We start from the raw sequence: 22,712 nt of genomic DNA, 5'->3' as shown, positions 1-22,712 counted from the left end.
AAAAGTTGGATGTGGTGTTATGTCCTCTGATCTATGGCAGGAAGCATAAATAGGAGGGTCACAGTTCAGGCTAGTCTGGACGAAAAGTGAGACTCCAGAACAACCAGAACAGAAGAGTCTGGAGCCATGGTTCTAGAGCACCTGCCCAGCAAGTGAAAAGCCCTGAGTTCAAAATCTACTACTTCAAAAAAAAAGGAACAAAGTCAAAAAAACAACAATAGCAAAAAGAAACAAAGTATCCATACATGCTACCACATGGATAAACTTTGGAAATGTTATGTTAAATTAAAGACACCGAAGCCAATTCCATGGTGTGATACTATTTAGATGGAAAGTGCAGAACAGAGAAATAGAGAAGTAGGTTGATAATTTCCTAGGACTGGGGAGAGCAGAGTTTGAGAGTTGATGGCTAGGGAATTCTTTGGATGGCAATGGACTTGTGCAATTTAAATAGATGAGTTGTAAACTATATGAGTTACCTCCCAATATAGCCATTCAAAAACAATAACAAGGTAAAGACACCTAAGTCACCTGGTAACCCTCTAAGCTTAGTCCAGATTAAGAGACATCACAGATGTGTCCCCAGTCCCCTGGCCCTGATTTCCCAGTAGCTCTTCTTTGAGATGCTCCCCTGCCCACAGCTGCTGCTTTCCCATGTGCAAAAATAAGGAAGTTCAACTCTGATCTTTGTTTTATTGGGTTTTTTCCTGATTGTAAAATTATTATATACACATTGAGAAAAACTTAGAAAAGTGTAAATTCAAAGCATAAATTAAAGTACACAAGTAATTCTGTGATCAGAGAGCAATACCCTTCCTTGGCTCCTTTCCAGGTTGGAAAATCTGATTAAGAACTTAGGTCTTCATGTATGCACATGTGAATACATGAATAAAAAAAAAAGAACTTAGGTCTTAGAGAAGAACCAAGTTCTCACACCAAGTACACATAGGAACTGCCTCTTTACACAGACCCAGCCCTAAAATGACCCAGAGCACCTAAAGTGCTCATCTTTCTGGAGTCCACCTCCAGTCTAGTCTGGATCAGGTAGTGTCCAATGTAGTAACAGTTTTTATTCTTTTACAAGCAGCTCACACACACCACTTTCTCTTTTTTTAATGCTGCTTTTTCCTTTTTGTTCTTTTTGGTGGGACTGGGGTTTGTACTTCCAAAGCAGGCACTCTACTGCTTGAGCCATACCGCCAGTCCATTTTGCTCTGATTATTTTGGAAATGGGGTCTCTCAAACTATTTTCCTGGTCTGGTCTCAAACCCTCGAACCACAATCCTCCTGATTTTAGCCTCCAAGTAGCTAGGATTACAGGAGTGAGCCACCAGCACTCAGCTCTTTTTTTTAATGCTATTTTTTTTTTTTTTTTGAGATTGGGTTTCACTATGTAGCCCATGCTGACCTTGAAATGGGTTCTCCTGCCACTGCCTCCTGAGTGTGGAGATTACATGTATGTATCACCACACCCGGCCAAGGCACACTTTCTTCACACCTCCAGCAGTAGCCTCCCCCAACCTGCCCCACCATTTATGTGATTTTTTTCTTCTTATATTATTAACATTTGTACCAGTTTATCTTACTCATTGTTTACCTAGTTCTAGTTTCTCTAGCTTAGATTCAGCCCTCTGAAAATAATGTGTTTAAAAGGAAGGACTGCTCAGACCTCCAGACCTAGAGTGAGTTGGCTGGCAATCCCTCTCACCCAAGAGGGGCTTTTAGTGTGAGTCTTATCTGACACATCAGGTGAATGAATAGAGAAGCCTATTCTTTCTCAGGAAGAAAAATGGATTAATTATTTGGCTTGAGTCCACTGCACTAAGATTGATTCTACAAGAACAAATACTTCCTCTAGGTTTGGATGGCCTGTACAGTAAGGAACTAAAATAATTGTAAATATAACTTCGATAAGGAATCAGATCCATTACACTTCTGTTTGTTCAAACCGGAAATGCTTATTTGTAATTTGCCTTATAAAATTAGTATCTCGAGTTGGTCTTTTTTGTCAAGGAAGTTAATTGAATTATTTGCCAGTAAGTTTGACTGGCCTTCCTGAAGTCTGGGCATTTGTGAACTAATTATTTTGTATTTCAATCAGAATTACATGGTCCCCAATAAAACAGGGAAGTCATACCTACAAAAAAGAGCTTTTTCAGAGTTAAATGAAAGCCTTAAACAGGTTAATTAAAGGTACATGTGTTCATTGTACTAATCTTCCAAGTCCTCTACGGATTTGAAAATTGTCAGAATCAAAAGTTTGAAAAGAATACCAGGCACCAGTGACTCGTGCCTGTAATCCTAGCTACTTAGGAGGCAGAGATCAGGACAATCATGGCTTGAAGCCAACCCAGGCAAATAGCTCATGAGACCCTATCTCAAAAATACCCAATACACCAAACATTGTATGCACATATGAATAAAAGAAATTTAAAAAACCCAATACAGTAAAGGGCTGGTGGAATGGCTCAAGTGGTAAGAACACCTATCTAGCAAGCTGTCAGGCCCTGAGTTCAAACCCCAGTACCACCAAAAAAAAAAAAAAAAAAGTTTGAAAAGAAAACAAACACCAGTGTACCTCCGGAAGTTATATTGAGAAATAATTCATAGCCTTTCCATATTTAATTTCAGAGAAGGGCTATTTATTTCAAAGGGTAATTATAACAAATAGTTTTATGTTACTAGGAGCCCTAAATCTTTTCCCTTTTATCCTGCTCATATCTTTGTAAAAATTCTTTACAAAGAGTGAACTAATTCAAGACATATTTAGAAAACAAAAATGATACAGTCCAAGCTTTAAAGGAGGTTCAGATACAAGTGAATTATCAAAAAATATTTAGAAGATAACTTCTTCAGGAGTTGCCAATGGATTAGAAATGAAAAGGAAGAGAAGGGAAGATGCTGTGTGCAAGTCAGTCTGTGAGTCACACTTCTCCTCTGTACACCATTACTGAGAAGGCCCCGAGAAGTCCTCCAGCAAAAGACCAGGCTTGCCGTCCAGTCCAGCATTTCCCAAATTTGTTTGAGCCCATGATCTCCCTTTTATTTTTCTGGTAACAATTACTAACTTCCTGGGAGCATACATCAGACAACTCCAAGTCAACCCAAGTTGGCTGTCTTATTTTGAATAATTCCAAACATTCTTCACATTTTTTAAAGCTTTGAGGGCTGCCATAACAACGTACCACTGCCTTAAGCAATAGAAATTTATTTTCTCAAGTTCCAGAAGCTGGAAGTCCAAGACCAAGGTGTTAAAGGGTTTGGTTTCTCTTGAGGTTTCTCGTGTTGGCTTGCAGCTGACCACTTCATGTGGTCATCCCTTGATCTGTGTGTTGTCTATGTCCAGTCTCTTCTTACAATTATGCCATACTGGATTAGGGCCTACCCTAACAGCCTCAGTCTACCCTACTACCTTTTAAATACCCTTCATCCAAATACAGTCACATTCTAAGTGTGTTCATTGCCCTTTGTTGCTAGTAACAAGGTGTATTTCAGTTTCCAGTCCAAGGTCAAGGGGCTGCATCTGGTGATATCTTCTTGCTGGCAGCAACCCAAGATATCACACGGCAACACGTGATGAGAGACAGGGAATACGTGTGTGTGTGTTTGTGTGTATCTGTGTGTGTGTGTGTGTGTGTGTGTGTGTGTGTCCTCTGATCTCTCTCCCTCTTCTCATAAAGTCACCAGTATGCAGTCATGGGGAATCCACCCTGATGACTTTATTTAGTTCTAATCACCTCCCAATGGCCCCACCTCTAAATACATTGACCAGATTATATTTCCCATCTCTTAATACCTTACAATGGGCATTAAACCCAACATGAGTTGCAGAGGGGGCAAATGACATTAAAACCATAGCACTGAGGTATGGGGATCAGGCTTCAAGCTACAAATTTTGAGGGGACAGCTATAATAAGAAGCATGACCTTCCTATTCAGAGGAAGTGCCATCATTGACCTTCCATACCCTACACCACATACAAGGTCTGGTGGTCCTGTGTTATAAAGTGTCATCATTTTAGAAAATGTCTATTCTTGGCACCCTTCATGGTGAGCCCTAGTATGTGCTGTAGGAGATTTCTGTTACTTACTCAAATGTCTTCTTAGTCAACCTATACCATGCCAACAAGGATAAGAAGGAGCCAACAGCATTCCTTATCAACCATGCACACAGATAGCAAAGGTGGAGATGAGGGGGGAGAGAGAGAGAGAGAGAGAGAGAGTGCATCTTCTAACTGGGTGAGGCCAGCATTGCACCTTGAAGCAGAAGAACACCTGTGCCCAGGTGAGTACCAGCCTGTTCCACTGGCTGTGCCGCTGTCTACATACATGGACACATACATGGATGCTGTGCTCCAGCATCTACATACCAGGTCTCTCACATGGGGCGGTGAGCACTTCATGAGATAAACACTAAGTGTAAATCTTACCCTACTCTCTATTCAGAAAGCAGGTCATTCCACTTTTCTCTGTGTCTTCTCCCAGTGGAATGGCCAAGGGGATTTTGTTGCTAGATCATTCTGTCTTTAAAAACAAAAACAAAACACTCTGCTCACATAAAAGTAAGATGATCATCAGCCCCAATATCATCTAATTGGTAAAATAGCACTTTGGTCTGAACATATGTGTCTCCCCAAAATTCATATGTTGAAATCCTGAGATGATGGTATTAGGAGGTGGGACCTTTGAGAGGTGATTAAGTCATCAGATTGAGCCCTCATGAGTGGAATTAGTGTCCTTATTTAAAACATAATAATAAAGCCAGAGAGCTTCATACCCCCCTACCATGTGGGGATGCAGGTGAGAAGGCCCACCCTAGAAACTGGAGAGGGTCCCTAACCAGACACGGAATCTGCTGGTGGTTTAATCTTGGTCTTCCCAGCCTCCATAAGTTTCTGTTGTTTATAAGCCACTCAGTTTGTGGGATTTTGTTATAGCAGCCCAGACACACTAAGACAAGTAGTCAAGTACTGAAAACAACATGGATATATTATACAAACAACTCATAAAACCCATCCAGGAAGTGGGCATTTTACATTGGAAGCTATTTAGATTCCACATTCTCCATCAGCCCCACCCAAAGTCACTTTCAGTCTTTGTATGTTTCTAGTTTCAGCCAAGCTTTTAAATGTCATCACATCATCTTTAGTGGAATTAAACCCAAAATGAGTCTCAAACCAATGAAAACTGTCTGCCTATTTGCTGATTAAGTAGAATTTATGTTATAGAAGGAGCCAGGGTTTTTTCCTCCTATATCTTATGGCTGAGAGTCTGTCTTTTTTGGATCTTAGTGCTGCCAGGTATGATAAAAAGTGTCCACTGTCTTGTTTGAGCATGACAGGCAAAAGATGCTCAAGAGAGAGTTACTTCCGAAGAAGAGATGGCTTGACCTGATAGTGGCAGAAACCATTGTTCTGTACTAAGGATCGCACAGAGATTTGAGAAAATAAGAGAACCTGAACAGATTTCCCTTAACTTGTCCCGTGCCGGGTTAGTATAGTTCACCTTGTTCTGTTAGGTGCACACCGAGGGCAGCCAGTAGTTAAACATTGTTGAGTGGATCAGCTTAGAATTGTGGCTTCTACCCACAACTCAGAAACAAGTTAATCCAAGACTGGTATGTCTCCATTCAAGTCAGACTTGTTGCTTTTTGTCCTTTTTCCTATTCAGTCAGCCCTCCATATCTACTGGTGCTGCATCCATGGCTTCAACCAACTATGGATTGAAAATATTGTAAGAGAAATTGTGTCTGTGTTGAACATTTGCTGACTCTTTTTCCTTGCCATTATTTCCCAAACAACACAGTATAAAACTGTATACCTGACATTTGGATTGAATGAGATATTATAAGTAACCTAGAGATGATTTAAGGTATAAGGAAGATGTAGATGTACACAGGTTCTATGCAAATACTGCACCACTCTATATAAGGGAATTGAGAACATCAGATTCTAGTGTCCACGACAAGTCCTGCAACCAATCGCTCTGCCCTCCCCTCCCCCAGCTACTGTAGGCAGCAGGAGACATTTACAGACCTCATATTCTTGCTAGTCCTGCCACATCTGCACCATCGCACCTGAGATCTCTTTACTTCAAATATGGTTCTGCCACTTTAGCACCTTGTCGTTTTATCATTGTTAAATTGAAGCTCTGACTCCTGGCTTTCCACCTGGCTTTTAGGTGGAAATATTTATTCCCTACTCTCTTTTCATGCAGCCTGGTAATTACATTATTTATTTACTACTTTCACACAAAACCAAAGCAAGGCATGCCACCAAGTAGTCTTCAGAGAAATATAGTCCCAAAAGCTTCACTGAAACCATGTATTTATTGACACTCAGAAACATTTAGTCATTCTGTTGAGCCAGAAACATTCAGGCCAAACAAGGAACAGCCAGGCCGTTCAAACACCTAGTCTTTGTCAAAGGTTTATTGAAAAAGGAAAGCCACAAAAGAGGTGGTGGTGCCAAACTTGGGTGGCTTTGTCACACCCTTGTGCCAGGTGACAGTCTTCCAACATTGCATCAAACATGAACTTAAAAAGGGGAGAAAAGGGGAAAGGAACAAGGCTTCTATGTCAAAATTGTATTAAAGTTACTATTCCCTTTTGTAACTTACAGTGTGTACGCTCTTTCTAAACTACATTTTCTTTCTCTTGCTTTAGCTCACCATCCCTAACACACACACACACACACACACACGAACACCTCTCTCATATATCTTTATAACTTGTGATTGATACATTCTTTACCGACTTGGGCATCTGTTTATTCTGGTTCTTGGCTTTTTGGAATACTGGACATATAACTGAGCCTAGAGCTTTTCATAAACAACAGTGAAAGCTCTTGCTTTCTCAACATGAGGAAAACACATGTGAAGTGCCTAGCAACCCTCACCCCACCCCCAAAGTGATCCAGAAATGATGGGGTCCACCACCATGGGAGGGGTGGATGGTTACCTCTGAGATGGAGGTAATATGACTGACATCTGAGAACCCATGCATTAAAACAGAGTAAACCCCATGGGAGGCACTTTGCATGTTTTGAAGTAGCTTTCTTTGCCTAAAGCTTGATGAAATACTTCAAAAAGGCAAAAGGCTGACTGTGTTTTCAATATGAACATTTTCAAGCTACAGAAAAGTTGAAAGAATTATACATGAGCCTCATTCACTACCTAGTCTTTATAATTAATACTTTGAATATTTTCTCAGTCACATATCTGTCCATCTAAACATCCCCCCCAACCATCAATCCATCATTTTAAAAGTTGCATTTCAGAGTGTAGACATTAATTCGTTTTACCCCTTAACACTTCAGTATGCTTGCATTAACTATGAGTTCATTTTCTATTAGTGGTTATCTTCTTTTGCTTTTCCTCCTTCTCTTTCTACTTCTCTTCTTCCCCCTCTTCCTTCCTCCTGAGGTAGAATAGATATACAGTGAAATGCACAGGTCTAAGTATATCCTTGGTGAGTTTTGACAACTGCATACAACTATTTAACCAAATCTCCATCAAGACACATTGAGAACATTATCCTCACCCTAGACCAGTCCCTTGAGCCCCTTCCCAGTCAATTCTTGCCCCCAGCCCTATGAAGTCAGTCACTCTCTGATGTTTTTGGAATCTCCAAAAATTTAGCCTGCTCAAAACTTCATGTAAATGAATGATATGGTAAGCATGTTCTCATTTGTGTCAGCCAGGTTGCTGCATGAACCAGTACTGCCTCATTTTCTATTGCTCAGTGGTATTTCATGGTGTGACTATACCCACGGTGTTTTATCATGTTGATGGACATTTGAATTCTTTCCAGTTTGGGGCTGTTATGAATAAGGCTGCTGTTCATATCCCTGTATAAGTCTTTATGTACACGTATGTTTTCATTTCTTCTTGGGTAAATAACTATGAGTCAAATTGCTAGATTGTAGGGTTGCTCCATCTCTTCCTTCTCCAGGCCTCCTGGGCCCAGATTTTCTTGAAGGAGCAAACCCCAAATCCAATCAAGTCAGAACATTTTTTCATACACAGTAGCAGGACAAGGAGAAATAACAGATATTTTTAGGTCCCAAATATTTTTTCCCTTATTCTTGAGGTCAGTGTGGTTCCTAAAAAGCCAGTTTTCAACCAGAGTGTCAAGATGCCTTGGCCTGTGGATTTGTGGGGGACAGCACTTGGGATATGCTGTAGGTAATTCCAACTTATCTCATTTGTACAGCAGCCCCTACTGCCAAATGCTGTTGATGGTAGACAATACATTGTTTGAACAGTTTTATCATGAATATCCAGCAGGAAAAAAATTAAGAACTTCTTCTCTTATCCATGATGTATACTGTTCATTATGGATCGTCCTGCTGCATTCCTCAACTAAATGCTTCTGGGTCACTTCTCTCTGCCATCCTCTATTGCATTCACTTCACATTGTCTCTCCTCTGCTCTGATTGCAGCCCCAGTCACCTTCCACTCTCAGCACTACTTATAGGTGTGATTCTCATCAGGATCAGTGTTGTCCCCATGACATCTGGCCATTTCTGAAGGGACTTTCACTTGGCACATAGTCAGGAAGTGCTACTGGCATGCAATGGGTCAAGACTGCTGAACATCTACAGTTCACAACGTAGACCCCACCCCAAGAAAAAAGTAGCCATTGTACAATGTCAAGAACATCAGGTGCAGAGACCCTGCTTCACAGTGAAGATAGAAGGTGGTAGAACAACTTCTGAACATGTTTTAGGCCATGGATTTGCCTTATCAATCTGGGGAAGCCTATGGCCTCCTTCTCAGAAGCATTTTTTAAAATACATAAAATCAAGTACACCCAATTATAAGGGAAATAGTTATCAATTTTTTAAAATGTGATACAGTAATATATGTGCCCCTTTATTAATGCATTAAAGAACAAGACCTAGCAAAAAGTCAAATAACTACCATAAATTTGGAATTATGAACATTTTGAGATCTGCTACAATTCCAGTATTGTATGAAAATATCTGTGATCTATGCTGGAAGCAAAGTCATAAGAACTTTTGATGATTCTGGAGTTTGATGCATACATTCAGGATGGAAGAAAATGTTAAATTTTAGTTAGATGTTGTTGAAGATGTAGATAATGACTTTTTCTTATTTTAGTTCACAGTTGCTCTAAATTCTGCACATGAACCCCTTGGGGTCTTTGCACAGTCCTGAATAAATATCCTGTTTCAGGAAATTGCAATCACGTACCTATCCTTTCTTCCCTTTCCTCCTGCTACAAGAATAGGTGTCCCTCACTATTGGGGTCTACTTACAGAAAACAGAAATTACTTCAGCTATTTCAAACGAAATACAACTGAATTAACTAATGAAATTTAATATGGGTGAGATGTCTCCTTTTATGGAATCAGCAAAGAGGGGGATCTAGAAATAGTGATTGTGAGAACTTTTGTAATGCCACAATGTACAACAATAAAAAAAAAGTCAATTGCATATCACATATCAACAACTACAAAAAAAATGGCATCAGACTTGCCATTTCTCAAAAGAAGATATACAAAGGGACAACAGGTATATGAAATGGTGCTTAACATCACTACTCATCAGGGAATTGCACATCAAAATCACAGCAAGATATAACCTCATACCTGTTGGGATAGTAGTTATCAAAATGACAAGCAATAATACACGTTGGTGAGAATGGGAGAAATTGTAGCTGTCATGCAGCTGTTACAGAACACAGTATGAAGGGTTCTCAAGAAATTAAAAAGTACAACTACCATATTCTCCAGGCAATCCCACTTGGAGATATATAACCAAAAGAATTGAAGCCAAGATCAGGAAGAGATATCTATACTTCTCTGTTCATTGTAGCATTGTTCACAGTAGCCAAGATATGGAAATAACCTGACTATTCATCAGTAGAAAATGAGTAGAGAAAATGTGGTATATATATACCAGGGAATTTTAGTCTACCTTTAAAAAGAAGGAAAGCCTGTCATTGGTGGCAATATACATGAGTGTGGGAAGTATCGTGGTAAGTGAAATAAGCCAGCCACAGTGAAACAAATATCACATGGTTCCACTTAAATGAGATATCTAAAATAGTCAAACTCATAGAGACAGAAAACAGAATGGTGGGAACCAGAGCAGGAAGGGAAATGGGGAGATGCTGTCCAACAGAGAAGGAAAGGATTAAGTACAGTCTCAAGACCTTCTGTACTGCCTTGTACCTGTGATTAACAATACTGTGTTGGGCATATAAATTTGTAAAGAGAGTAGACCTCATGATAAGTGTTCTTACCACAATAAATAAAATATAAACCATATATTAGAAAGTCTATGTTTTTGTTACTGCGAATTCTTACATGTACTATGGTCTCATTTTAAATGAAGGGAAGAAATGCTTGTTTTGGTTTGGGTTTGTTTTGAGGCAGGGGTTCATTATGTAGCCAGTCTGGCCTGGAACTCATGATCTTACTGTATTCACTTCCTGAGTGCTGGAATGACAGATGTGTGCCACCAAGCCCAACAGAAATGCTTGTTTTATGTCATTGTTACGTCTTTGTTTTTGTTTTTGCCCTAGCTTTCTGGGATTCTTTAGATAAAAATTAGTCAGCACTTCAGGGCAACAGAGAAAGAGTCAGTAACCGAGTGGTTAATCTTTTAAAGTACAATGCGTGTGTGTGTGTGTGCGTGTGTGTGAAATACCAGGTCCTGTCCAGGATGGGTACCAGTGGGAAGGCAGAGAGTAAACGGAGAGGGTAAGGGAGGGCGAATATGGTGGATGTACTTTGTATGAAAATAGAACAATGAAACCTGTTGAAATTGTTCTAAGAGAGGGGGAGAGGAATCTAATTAAGATACATTGTAAGCACATATGTAAATGTCACAATAAAACTAATACATGCTAATAAAAATGTAAAAATATGGCTCATCACTTAAAAAAATACCACATTCCTAACATGATAGCCTTCATTAATTAACTTTTTCAAATATAAATTACACCTATGATATGGTAACATTTAACATAGTGGTTTAACTATAAACGTTGCAATATAAATGGAAAATGAATGAGAAAAATAGGCTACCTTCTTGGATGAAAGTATTCTGAGTCACTATGAAGTATGGTTATGTAACTAAAGCAACACATAAATGCATTTTTCCATTTTTAATTCAGCAAATATTTATTTAGCATCTTCTCAGTGTGTGTATCATGGAGAACCTGGGATAGCAAAAATGAATGAGAGTGAGTTCTAAACCAGCCGTTGGACTCCCTGACTTGGAACCAACACAGAGTCTTTCCAGCACATACTAGAGTGTCAAATATATCTGGCAAGCAAAGGAAAGCTTTAGTGTCAGATCGAAAACAGTGCAAATGCGTGTAACCTGAGATTGTACCAAATGGGATTACCATAGTCAGTGCACAATATGTTCCTTGACCTTTTGAGATTGGCCCAAATTTGTCATGGGAAATTTGCTCCTCTTATATGTCCTATCATTCCTAACACCAGTTATATAACTTCCAAAAGGAAAGGAAAGGAAAAGAAAAAAGAAAATATACCAGGGTCTTGAGTGAATCCAAGGACCCTGTGAATCAAATTCTGTTCTCTGCATCTCTTTTTAGAGAAGGTTTATCAGTGCTCCCTTTTCAGTGCTCTTCAGGTATTAGCACGTGTAATTCTCATACCCATGTGGAATAGGTATTGTTTTCCTCAATTTATGGATGAGGAACTCCATGCACAGACAAAAGAAGAGGCTGACCCAAAGTCACACAGGTAGCAAGTAATGGAAGGTCTGAACTAGGCAATCTTCATTTCCCTCTCTAGCTCAGAGCTCCGCCCTGTTCTGCCTGCCCCCATTCTTACCACATTCTTTCTTAGTGTGTCCTAAAGACACACTCAGAGGGACTTGGCTCATGCTACCAAGGTTAACAATGACTTGACTGCAGACTCCACTGGCATTTGTAGTACTTTCTTTTCTTTGTCCTCCCATCCCCCAAGTTCTCAAGCAGAGCTTAACTCACCAAGATAGATAAATATTAACTTTTAGGTCAGCAACTACCTACGTCACAGGCCAGAGGCAAACAGCAGGGAACTTTGGTCTCTGCCTTCACTTCCTGCGGGTGGAAGCAACAGAAATGCAGCCTCAGGTGTTTCTCTGCAAATCGGTAGATGTGGTGCCACCTGTTCACCTTCTTTCGGTAGGACTGGATTGTGTCTTTAATACATACTAAATTTTAACCATCATAATTAGAGAATTCCCTCAGTTATCAGATTTATGTGTGTTTGTGTTCAAAAGTACAGGCCCATGTACAAAGAAATACAAGAAGCAGATGTGTGAAGGTGAAATGATACGAGACATTCAGTCCAAGTCTCTCAATTTATTAAAAAAAAAAAGAAGAAGAAAGTGAGCACCCCAAGAATTCTTTGCCAAAATCACAGATTCTGTTTTGATACTTTGTTTTTTATTTCCCTTTATAATATTGCCCTTTAAGTCACTTTTTAAAAACTTGACTAGAGATATATAATAGAATATATGAGAGTATGTTAGTATACTTAGCTCTGTACTCCACATACCATAGTGTGGTTCCAATAATCTATAAATTTTACAAGGCTTCTAAAGAAAAAGAAAGGGAAATCTCCAGCTCTCTGCTGGCTGTTCTCTTCCCCAAACACTCCACTGTCAACTCCTTAACTCCATTACTTTCATGCCCAGAATGTATCACTACCCCCTGATTTTAATTTGCTGGTTTTGGGCATTTGTACGCTGACCATCCCTTCTGGAAGATAAGTGCTTAGCCATTTAATCTCTCCATCCACCTAGGCAATCAGTTCCCATCTATACAATATGGTTCCATCTCTTATTATTATTAGAAAACTATTCAGTTTACATTATCACATTATCATGACTACAGATGATATTCAGAAATAGGGCATACCCTAAACTATTTTGTCTTTCCATCACAACTTAACATCCCTGGGGTTATTGGTTTTCTTTTTACTTGTTTGTTTTTTGTCTGCTTGTTTTTCTTGTGTGTATTTTTCTTGTGTGTGTTTCCTTACCTTTCATCCAGTACTGAAATATTGCCAGTTGTCTGAATAGTTTCTCAAGATGTTCAGTGATTCTGTAAGTTTCCTATCATTTCTATCAATGGCATGCTTCCGAGGAAGGCTCTTTCAGAGACTCCTGACCTGCTTATCTGGTCTGTGTGTGTTCTCTGCCTCGTTATCTGGGATCTCCCATCATTTTCACTTTTCCCAGTGTTGGAGCTCCTATTTTTATAACTCATATGCCAAATCAGTTTTCTGCTGCTGTTAGAGCTTTGTGTGGTGGCTTATTAGCTACAACTTAGGAGATGGAAATTGGGAGGATTACAGTTCCAAGCCAGCCCAGGCAAGAAGTTTGCAAGATCTTGTCTTGACCAGTAAAGAGGTGAGCAAGGTGCTTGTGCCTGTCATCCCAGCTACAAGAGAAGCATAAATAGGAAGATCATGGTCAAACATAAACACAAGACACTATTCAAAAAATACTTACAGCCAAAAGGGCTGGGAGCATGGTTCAAGTGGTCAAGAACATGGCATCAAAACATGGAAGGACCAGTGCCAGTGGCTCACACCTGTAATCCTAGCTACTCAGGGGGCAGAGTTCAAAACCAGCCTGGGCAAATAATCCGAGAGACCCTATCTCAAAAATACTCAGCACATAAAAGGACTGGTGGAGTGACTCAAGTCATAAAATGCCTGCCTAGCAAGCACAAGGCCCTGAGTTTAAACCATAGTACCACCAAAAAAACAAAAAATATCAAGCACACATGAGATGCAGAAAAATCAGCTCAACTCAGTTTCATAACAAAGCCACTCTCTTGATATCTAACCCCCTTTGGCAATAAGGACATTAATTCATTCTTGAGGGCAGAGCCCTCATGACCTAAACATTACCTCTTAAAAGTCCCACTTCTTGGTACCTTTACAATGGTAATTAAATTTCACCATGAGTTTTAGAAGGGATGTTCAAACCATAGCTTTTGTCATGTTTTATCCACTCACCTTTGTGAACCACATCTTCTAGTATGTTCCTAAGGGAAAGTATGTGGAAGTAAAAATTAATTCAGCAGTCTAAATGTCTATATACTATCTGTATATTAACAGATAGAGTGACTGCACAGAGTGCAGTGTGGGAAAGCTTTTCACTCATAATTTTCCCTCTTCAGAAATTTGAAGACATTGCTCCATCCTCTCCATGCCCACAGTATGGCTGTTAAGAAGTACACCTTTCAATTCCCAGTCCTTTGTACATAGCTTCATTCTCTTCTCTGGAAGCTGGTTGAAAATGCTGGATCCAGAATGGTGAAATTTCACAATGATTTACCTTGGTTCCAGTTTTTTTTCATCCACTGTATGGAGCATTTAATGTGTCTGTCATATCTAGAAAAATCTAGTTTAGGGGAATTTTTTGTAGTAAAAGTTGTAAAGTTTATTAGGAAAGAAATTATTATAACAGGATAAAAGTAGGAGGGGGAAGGGAGAAACATTTCCTGTTCCCCATGCAGGAAATTGGAGTAAAGAGTCCTGGGGGAAACTTCTTCAGTTATTCTGGTGATATTTTCTTCTGTGTATTTTTCATATTTTTTTTTCCACTTTCTAGCCCGGGAATTCCTAGATTGTTTACCTACCTTTTATTTTCTTTCCTCGCCTGTTTCATTCTTTGCCTTTTTCACTCTATAATTTCTTCACATTGAACTTTAATTCCTTCAGTGGAGATTTTTGTTTATGCTGCCATGTTTTTAATTTCTAAGAGGTCTCCTTTGTTCTCTGAATGGCCTTCAATTGAGCATCATTTTCTTGTTTCATGATACAAATACAAACATGAGGCCTGTATTTGTTTTCTGAGGTTTTGAAGCTTTCTTTTTCCTCCATAGCTCCTCCTCCCCCCAAAAACACATCGTTTCTGGTTTTCCTCGGCTTCTTGGTAGTCAGTGGTGTTCTACTCAGGTGTAAGAGAAGGAGACCACAAACAACGCTGAACAATGAGGTAGCATCTGTTTGGGGGGACATCTTCCAAAACCTTCACCTATGGTGACTTTTATCGTGATCATTTGGTGGAGACCACTGTCAGAAAACTTGTAATGTCAGTATCTTTAGGGATTTCTTCCTGGGTTGGTTAAATCCCCTAAGAAAGTTCTTCTAAATTTTACCGAAAGAATAAGGATCTTCCTACCATATCTGGGAGACATAAGTGGGAAGCAGATGAAAGCAATCTAGGTATGCTAAATGCACATTTACTAAATTCTCTTATGGTTTGGATATAAAATATTCCTGAAGGCTTAGTCCCCAGATGGTGATACTATTGAGAGGTGATTGGATCATAAGGGCACTAATTTCAATGCATTCATCCATCGAGTAGTTCATAGACTATTAGAAGGTAGGCTCTTGTTGGAGGATATAGGTCACTGGGGGGGTGTGCCTTTGAAGGGTATGTCTTATCCTTCTTTCTCTCTCTCTTTGCTTCTTGCCTCATGTGTTGAAGTCTTGGTCCCCAGTTGGATTCAGTCATTGAGGGGTAACTGGATCCTGAGGGCTCTGACCCAATCAATGGATTAATCTCTTGATGGTTTTAGTATGATGGCATTATTGGGAAATGGTAGAAAAGTAGGAGTTGGGGCCTCAGAGGAAGTCGGTCACGTCCCTTAATGATAGACCTTTTCCCTTCAGGACCACCCCCAATACACATGTATGTTTTAATAAGATTCAGGAGGAGGCCAAAGTTGGTGAGTGTGTTCACTCCACCATATCTACTTGATATTCCTCCAGTACACATTTAAATAATATATATCTATGTAGAGTTCCAAGAATAGATATGTATTCTGATTATCAGTGCATTATAGGATTCAATATAATATTTTAAAAATTATTTATCAGAAAAAACTAACACCCTTGTGAACATAAATTTTTTAACTCTCACTTCTTAGCCTATTAGCTTACCAATAATTTTAGTCATAGTCCATTCTCTGCTGCTATACCAGAATATCACAGACTAATCTGTAAAGAAAAGAAATTTCTCAAAGTGCCAGAATCTGGTAAAGGCCTTTGTAACTCTGTCAGAGCTTGATGGAGGGCATCACATGATGAGAGAGATCACAAAAAAAGAGGGAAGAGCAAGAGAAAGCCAGGCAGCTGAACTCCCTCTTGTAACAACCTACTGTCATGACGGTGGCTTCCATCCATCATGAGGCTTTGCCCTTATGACTTACGCACCTCTTAAAGCCCCACCTCCTGATGTTGTTACAGTGGCAATTAAGTTTCAACCTGTGTTTTGGAGGACTCATTGTTAAGACTGTTAAAATATCAATTAAATTTCAACATGAGCTTCAGCAGAGACCATATTCAAGCCATGGCATTCTGCTCATGGATCACCCCGCACTGGCACCACCACAACTCATGTTCTTCTCTCATACAACATACGTTCACTCCATCCAGAAAGGCTTCACTGTTCCCAGAATCAAGTAAAAAAATTCAAAGTCCAGAGTCTCATCTAACTCAGATATGAGTGAGACTCAAGGCACAATTCACCCTGAGAAAAACTCTTTATAGCTGTGACTGTGCTTCCATGGGCATAAGATAGACATTTATATTTCCAAAGAGAGAAACAGAAATAAAGGCATAACAGGCCCCAAGCAAGTCCAAAACCCAAGAAGGAGAACAACTTAAAATCTTAAATCTTGAAAATAATCTTTGACTCCATGTCCTACCTGCCAGACACAACCAGGACGGGGTTACCTTACCCAAGTCGTCATGCAGCTGCACTCCTATGGCTTTTCTGGGCCCCCCTGGGTTGGGCGTTTGCACCTGCCAATATTCTGGGCTGGTACTCCCCAGCCCTGAGTTTCAAGGGCAGCTCCACCCCAGAGCTCCACTAGAGTGAATCCACTCCTATGATAAGTTTCTGCTGGGTCCCTAGGGCTATCCAGTACATCATTTGAAATCTAGGTGGAGGAAGCCAGGCCCTCACAGCTGTGGCATTCCACACACCTGCAGAATTAGCACCAGGCGGACACCACCAGGCTTACAGTTTTGGACCTCCCAGAGTACAGTGCGGAGCCTCAACTGTGCCATGAGCTCCTGCTGGGGCAGCTGAGTAGCGCTGCACCAGGGTGTAGCGAGCAGAAACTTGATACCTGTGCCCAGGGTGCTGGAGCCTCTCTCAGTAGGTTACACACACACACACACACACAGACACACAGACACTTGTCATTCGGGGCCCCTGGTGGGAAGGGTGGTGGATAATCTCTGCAGTGCTTTCAAGGTCATTCTCATTGTCTTGATGGATAGCCTCTGGCTTCTTTCTGTCCATACTAATTTCCTTGCCAAATGGTGGCTTGTCCTCACCCTTGGTTTCCTCTCCTGAAAATGTTCTTTCATTTTCTACCACAGGCCAAAATTTCAAGTCCCCAAGTTCTGGCTTCCTTTAAATTATAAATACAATCTTGAAACCATTTCTTCTCAAATTTTACTACACACAGTTAAAAGATGCCACACAGCACCCTAATGCATTACTGCTCAGTTACCCCTTCTTCTGCCAGGTATCCCAGCCCATCACCTCATGTTCTGCCACCACAAAGCCCTAGGCACTACACAATTCAGCCAAGTTCTCTGCCACTTCACAGCAAGAATGGCCTTGACTCCAGCTCCCAAAACCTCATTCTCATTTCCTTGAGACCTCATCAGAATGGCCGTTAGCATTTCTGCCAACATCCTCCGACTTTCCCTGCCCTTCTTCCCTCTGAGCCCTCACCAGCACTGCCCTCATCACTCCATTTACAGCACTATGCACTTCTTCTAGCCTGTTCCTCCAGTCCCTCCAGCCTCCTCCCACTACACTGTTGCAGACCTTCTTTCACATTTTCAGGTTAATTCATTTTATACTGCTATAACAGAATGCCTCAGACTAGGCAACTTATAATGAGCAGAAAATTATTGAGTCACAGTTCTGGAAGCTAGGAAGTCTAGATTGAAGAATTAACATCTGGTGAGGGCCATCTTGCCAGGGTATCACATAACAGAGGGTGAAAGGGCAAGAGAGCAAGAGGAGATCAAACTAGAACCTTTATAGTGTCACCAATCCCACCCATGAGGGTGGGATCCTCAAAGCCTAATCACATCTTACAGGTCCCCTCCTAATATTATTACAGTGGCAATTAAATTTCAACATGGTTTTTAGAAGTTACACATTCAAAACATAGCAGTTTCTAACTCAAGATACCACAATTTGTTTTAAGATTTTAACTGCTGTTAAAATGGCATTCACTGGGTGTGGGTGTAAGGAACACTTCTGAAATCATCTTGCTCCGTGATCCTCCCAATCCCATGAGTTTGACCCAAAATTAAAAAATACACTTTATGTCAACACTCTAAGTACATATGCACATATAAACCTGAAATAGAATTTTCTATGTTTCTATTTTAATTCCTCCATAATAAACTACCCCAAAACCTGGTTGCTTTAAGACAAAAACAAAAATTGCCCACAAATCCACAATCCAGGCAGGACTCATGGGCAGTGGGGATGGGACTTCTGGTCTCTGCTCCATGTGGCATTAGTGAGAAGCTCAACAGGAACTGATAGAGCTGTTCTCAAGACAGTCACTTGCATCGCTGGTGATTTCGTATTGACCATGGGTTGGAACAGTCAGTCAAGGCTGTGGGCCAGGGTTCTTTCCAAGGTCTTAAGGGTGGAACCCTGTCTTCAGTAGGATTAGTGCCTTATAAAAGGGATCTCAGGGAATGCTTGCTCTCTCACTCTCTCTTTCTCATGCACACTCACTCATTCTCACTTCCCCTCTCTCGCTTTCTCACTCTCTTTCCCTTCCAAATGAGAATACAACAATCTGAAACCAAGAAGAGGGCCCGTACCAGAACCTAACCACACTGTCACACTGGTCTACACTCCCTGCCTCCAGAACAGTGAGAAATAAATTTCTGTTTATGAGTCACCGAGTCTATGCTACTTTGTTACAGCAGCTCACGTTGACTAAAAGTGCCATATTCTATTGGCTGACAGAGTCACAAAGATCACCCAGGTTTATGGGAAAGACATACCTCAGTGAACAGTGTTAAGGTTACTTTCTGAGAATACATGCAATAGAATTTATTTGGGCATCTGTAGAAGATACAGTTTTCCACACTAAACTTATATGGTACTGCGTAATATTACTATACAACATTGTACCACACTATAACAGAGACAGTAACATTCTGATATTTTCTAATTTACTTTTTAATGATGTGATTACTTACTAAATTGTGTTAAAAATCCAGCGTTGGCTCACCATCCTGAGTTTGAAAAGCACTATCCTGTTCAGTTGTAAAAGAAAGCCTTTTGATTATGGATTTCAGGTCCTTGTGTCCGGAGTTCTCAGAACACCTGGTATGCTGTGGAGGCCAGAGGAAGAGTGATATAAATCCTCGCCCAGTAGCACCGGTGTCACTGGAGAACTTGTTGCAAGGGTAGAATTTGATGCCAACCATAAACCTGCCAAATCCAAGTTCCAGTTAACAAGATTGCCTCAGTAGATTCTTGAGCACATCCAAGTTTAAATGGTCTTAATCCAAAATCAGCATTTTTGTGTTTGGATCATGTGAGGCATCAGTAAGAAATTTGGCATAAATCATATGCTTATGTGTGTGTTTCCCTAATACACGTAGACTGCTAAGCTAATATTTTATAAATAATATGTACCAATTTTTTAAAGATGAGATAAAGAAGTATCAGTAGGGGAGCAAGTGTGATGGTACACAGCTGTAATCCCAGCTACTTGGAAAGCATAGATTGGGAGGATCGAGATTCAAGGCTGACTCAGGCAAAGAGTAAGATCCCCATTTCACCAAACAAACTGGGCATGGTATGAGGATCACAGTGTGAAGCCAACCCCAGGCAAAAAATGCAAGACCCTATCTTGCCCTTCTTAGAGCAAAAAGGGGTAGAGATATGTCTTAAGTGGTAGAGTGCCTGCCTAGCAAGGGCAAGGTCCTCATTTCAAAACCCAACACTACCAAAAAGAAAAATATCAGTAGGAGTTGTAATTTTCTCCCAATCCCCAGTGTTTTGTGACTCCCAGAGTTGCAAGCACTCCTACTGGGGGCCCTCTGGCCCTTACACCAAAAGGTCAAGTAGCTCATATTCGAGTAAGTCACCGTGACCATGAATAGTTCCATGACACTCTAGTGGAGTTTCATGCCTTGTGTGCCCAATGGGGCAAAGTTCCTGGAGTGTGCCAGTCAATCTTTGTATAAAACCAGAGATGTGCTGTCTGTGTTTTCCTGTTTAATCAGAAATACACACTCTGTATACATATGTATAACATTTCTTTCTAAATCTTTTCCTTTCCAGTTGCTATAACAAGTAACAAGACACTAGGTAGCTTAGAAAGTAAACATTTCTCACAGTTCTGGAAGCTGGAAGTCTATGATTGGGTTCCAGTGTGATCAAGTGTTTGTGAGCTCTTCAGGGTTTTGTTCCCACACACCCTGCTTGGTGTGCTTGGTGCATGCAGTGCAGAAGGAGCAGAGCTGATCTGTCTTTTTCCTCTTTTCCAAAGGGCATTAATCCATCTCAGGAGCTCTGCACAACTCACAAATCACCCCCCAAAGCCCTACATCTTAAAATCATTCCTTTAGGAGTTAGAACATCTAAGTATGAATTTGAGGAAGACACAAACGTCCAGTCCATTAGTTCTCTCACAGCTAAATCAGTGTGCACAACTCAAGAAGAAGTGACCAAGAATAAGAGGCAAGTGTGAAGTGAGTTCCTTCTTTAAAATATATTGCGTTCTTGCTGTCCTAGTTATCTGTTGCTGAATAGCAAGCTACTCCAAGGCTCAGTGGTTTATAAACACTTCTCATCTCTGACTATGAGATCAAGGAATCTCATATGTGTCAAGGAATTGAACAGGGCCCAACTGGGTCTTTCTGGCATGAGGCCTCTGATGAGGTCACTGCCCACATAGGCTAGAATCACTGGGGGCCAGCTGGAGGCTAATGCCCTGACCACACTCTGCAATAGCTTCCCATCTTTCACTGCTTAGGAAGGAAGGGCTTTCTAAATGAGCAAAGGTTTAATGAATACCTCCTTCCTAAACGTATCCAAAGAAAAAGAGGGGATGTTTCACGCTGCCAAATCTGTCATCACCTACAAAGAGTCCAGAAATTGTTTATTTTGGACATGACAGTTTCTAAAAGGGGGCAGGACAGACTCTGGGTACCAAAATCGGGGGGGAAGGAAAAAGCCCAAGGACCGCCACTTCTCTGGTCATTCAAGTCATCAGAGTTAAGATGAAGTAATTACAAGCACTGAATTTACAATTCCAAAATTTGTCCAGAGCAAAGAAACCAAAACTGGAAAATAGAGTTTGTTTCAATTCTGTAAACATTTGTGTGTTTCCTTGGTGGGAGAAAGGAGATAACAATGAATCAGATGTGGTGATACACACCTGTAATCCTCACATTCAACAGACTAAGGTAGAAGGATCATAAGTTTGAAGCCAGCCTGGGCTACATAGTGAGACACCACCTCAAAAAAAGAAAATAGCAATAGCAATGGGTAGTGGTGTGGAGAAGGGAAACTAAAGGTGCAGCCTGAAAAAATTGTCTTTAATGGGTACAGTAAATCAATGGGGTGGTGTGGATATCCTCATGTAATGGGAATGAATTGAACCTGGAGGATATGTAGGCAGTCACATAGTCAGTTAGTGAGCGCCACCATTATACTGAACTTTAAAGTAGGTCTTCAGAACATTGAAAAATCAAGGTAAATTGAATTAAGGATAGAAAACAGAAGCCACAGGGAAGCCTGAGGTGGGTGAGATGCAACCACTGTCCAGAGTAGCTCCTGCCGGGATATAATGAAAGCAAATCTCATACCAAATTCTCCACACACGGTTTTTCAAGCCACATTGATTAGCAAGTGAACACAAAGCAAGTCATTATGGTCTTAACTTGTTCTACCATCACTCTGCAGAAAAGATACAGTCATCTCTTGGTATCTGCAGGGGATGGGTTCTAAGACCCGTGCCAATACCAATATCAGGCACTCAAGTCCCCTATATAAGATGACATAGTATTTGCATCTAACCTATGCAGTCTTTCAATATATTAAATCGCTTATAGATTACCTATAATATCTAATACCATGTAAATATTATGTAAGCAGTTGTTAGAATGTTAGAGAATAATGACAAAAAAAATCTGCACATGTCTAGTACAAATTGGGAGGCAGATGTTTTCAACTACAGCTGTTGAATTCACAGATGCAGAACCTGCACACTGGAGCACTCTCTGTACTTGATTCAACCTGACTGTATCCCAGACACAGGATTCTGGACCTTCAACAGTCAGCATCCAGGACCAGAAACCATGCCATCCACTGGCAGGTCACAGGACCAGGAATCCAGCCTCAAGCCGCATGCCTCAGGGTCTAGACTGCAGGTTTATGGGATTCTTCCTCCTTTTTCTTACAGAAGTAGGGAAGCCTACCTGAATCCCACAAATAATGTGTATTTCCTATGTTTATGTTCCTAATTAGTAGGCCATTAATTTCATCATTGGAATCCCATTTCTGCAATTCATTTGTTCATATCTTAATCAATGGATGGCTGGGTGTCATTTAAGTAACCACTTCTATGTGTGACCATCCTGATTAGATCACTAGTTGATCACTCCTGAAGTGTGTATTTCTTACTACCCTTAGGAT

General features: G+C 40.5%; 1 protein-coding gene and 1 long non-coding RNA gene across 8 annotated transcripts in view; one reads left to right on the top strand and one right to left on the bottom strand.

The window, feature by feature from the left end:
- Window positions 1-19,401, bottom strand: part of LOC141410997 (uncharacterized) — a 52,250-nt gene extending 32,849 nt beyond the window's left edge. Inside the window, exon 1 of the long non-coding RNA XR_012435839.1 lies at window positions 19,262-19,401. This is a non-coding gene — a long non-coding RNA (uncharacterized lncRNA). The remainder of the gene's footprint in view (window positions 1-19,261) is intronic.
- Pgcka1 (PDCD10 and GCKIII kinases associated 1) overlaps window positions 1-22,712 on the top strand; it is a 77,200-nt gene that overhangs the window by 14,330 nt on the left and 40,158 nt on the right. Inside the window, exon 1 of one of the 7 annotated variants that reach the window (XM_074042468.1) lies at window positions 12,076-12,168. The exons of 5 other annotated variants lie outside the window; for them this stretch is intronic. The gene's annotated coding sequence lies outside the window, so the exon portion shown is untranslated. Of the gene's footprint in view, window positions 1-12,075; window positions 12,169-22,712 lie in introns of those variants that run through there. One more of the 7 variants, XM_074042477.1, reaches the window with a different exon arrangement.

This window comes from Castor canadensis, chromosome 9 (assembly GCF_047511655.1).
Source record: "Castor canadensis chromosome 9, mCasCan1.hap1v2, whole genome shotgun sequence".
In the NCBI taxonomy this organism is placed as follows: Eukaryota; Metazoa; Chordata; class Mammalia; order Rodentia; family Castoridae; genus Castor; species Castor canadensis.
Note: the sequence above shows the minus strand (reverse complement) of the source record. Positions and strands in the feature narration are given on the sequence as shown.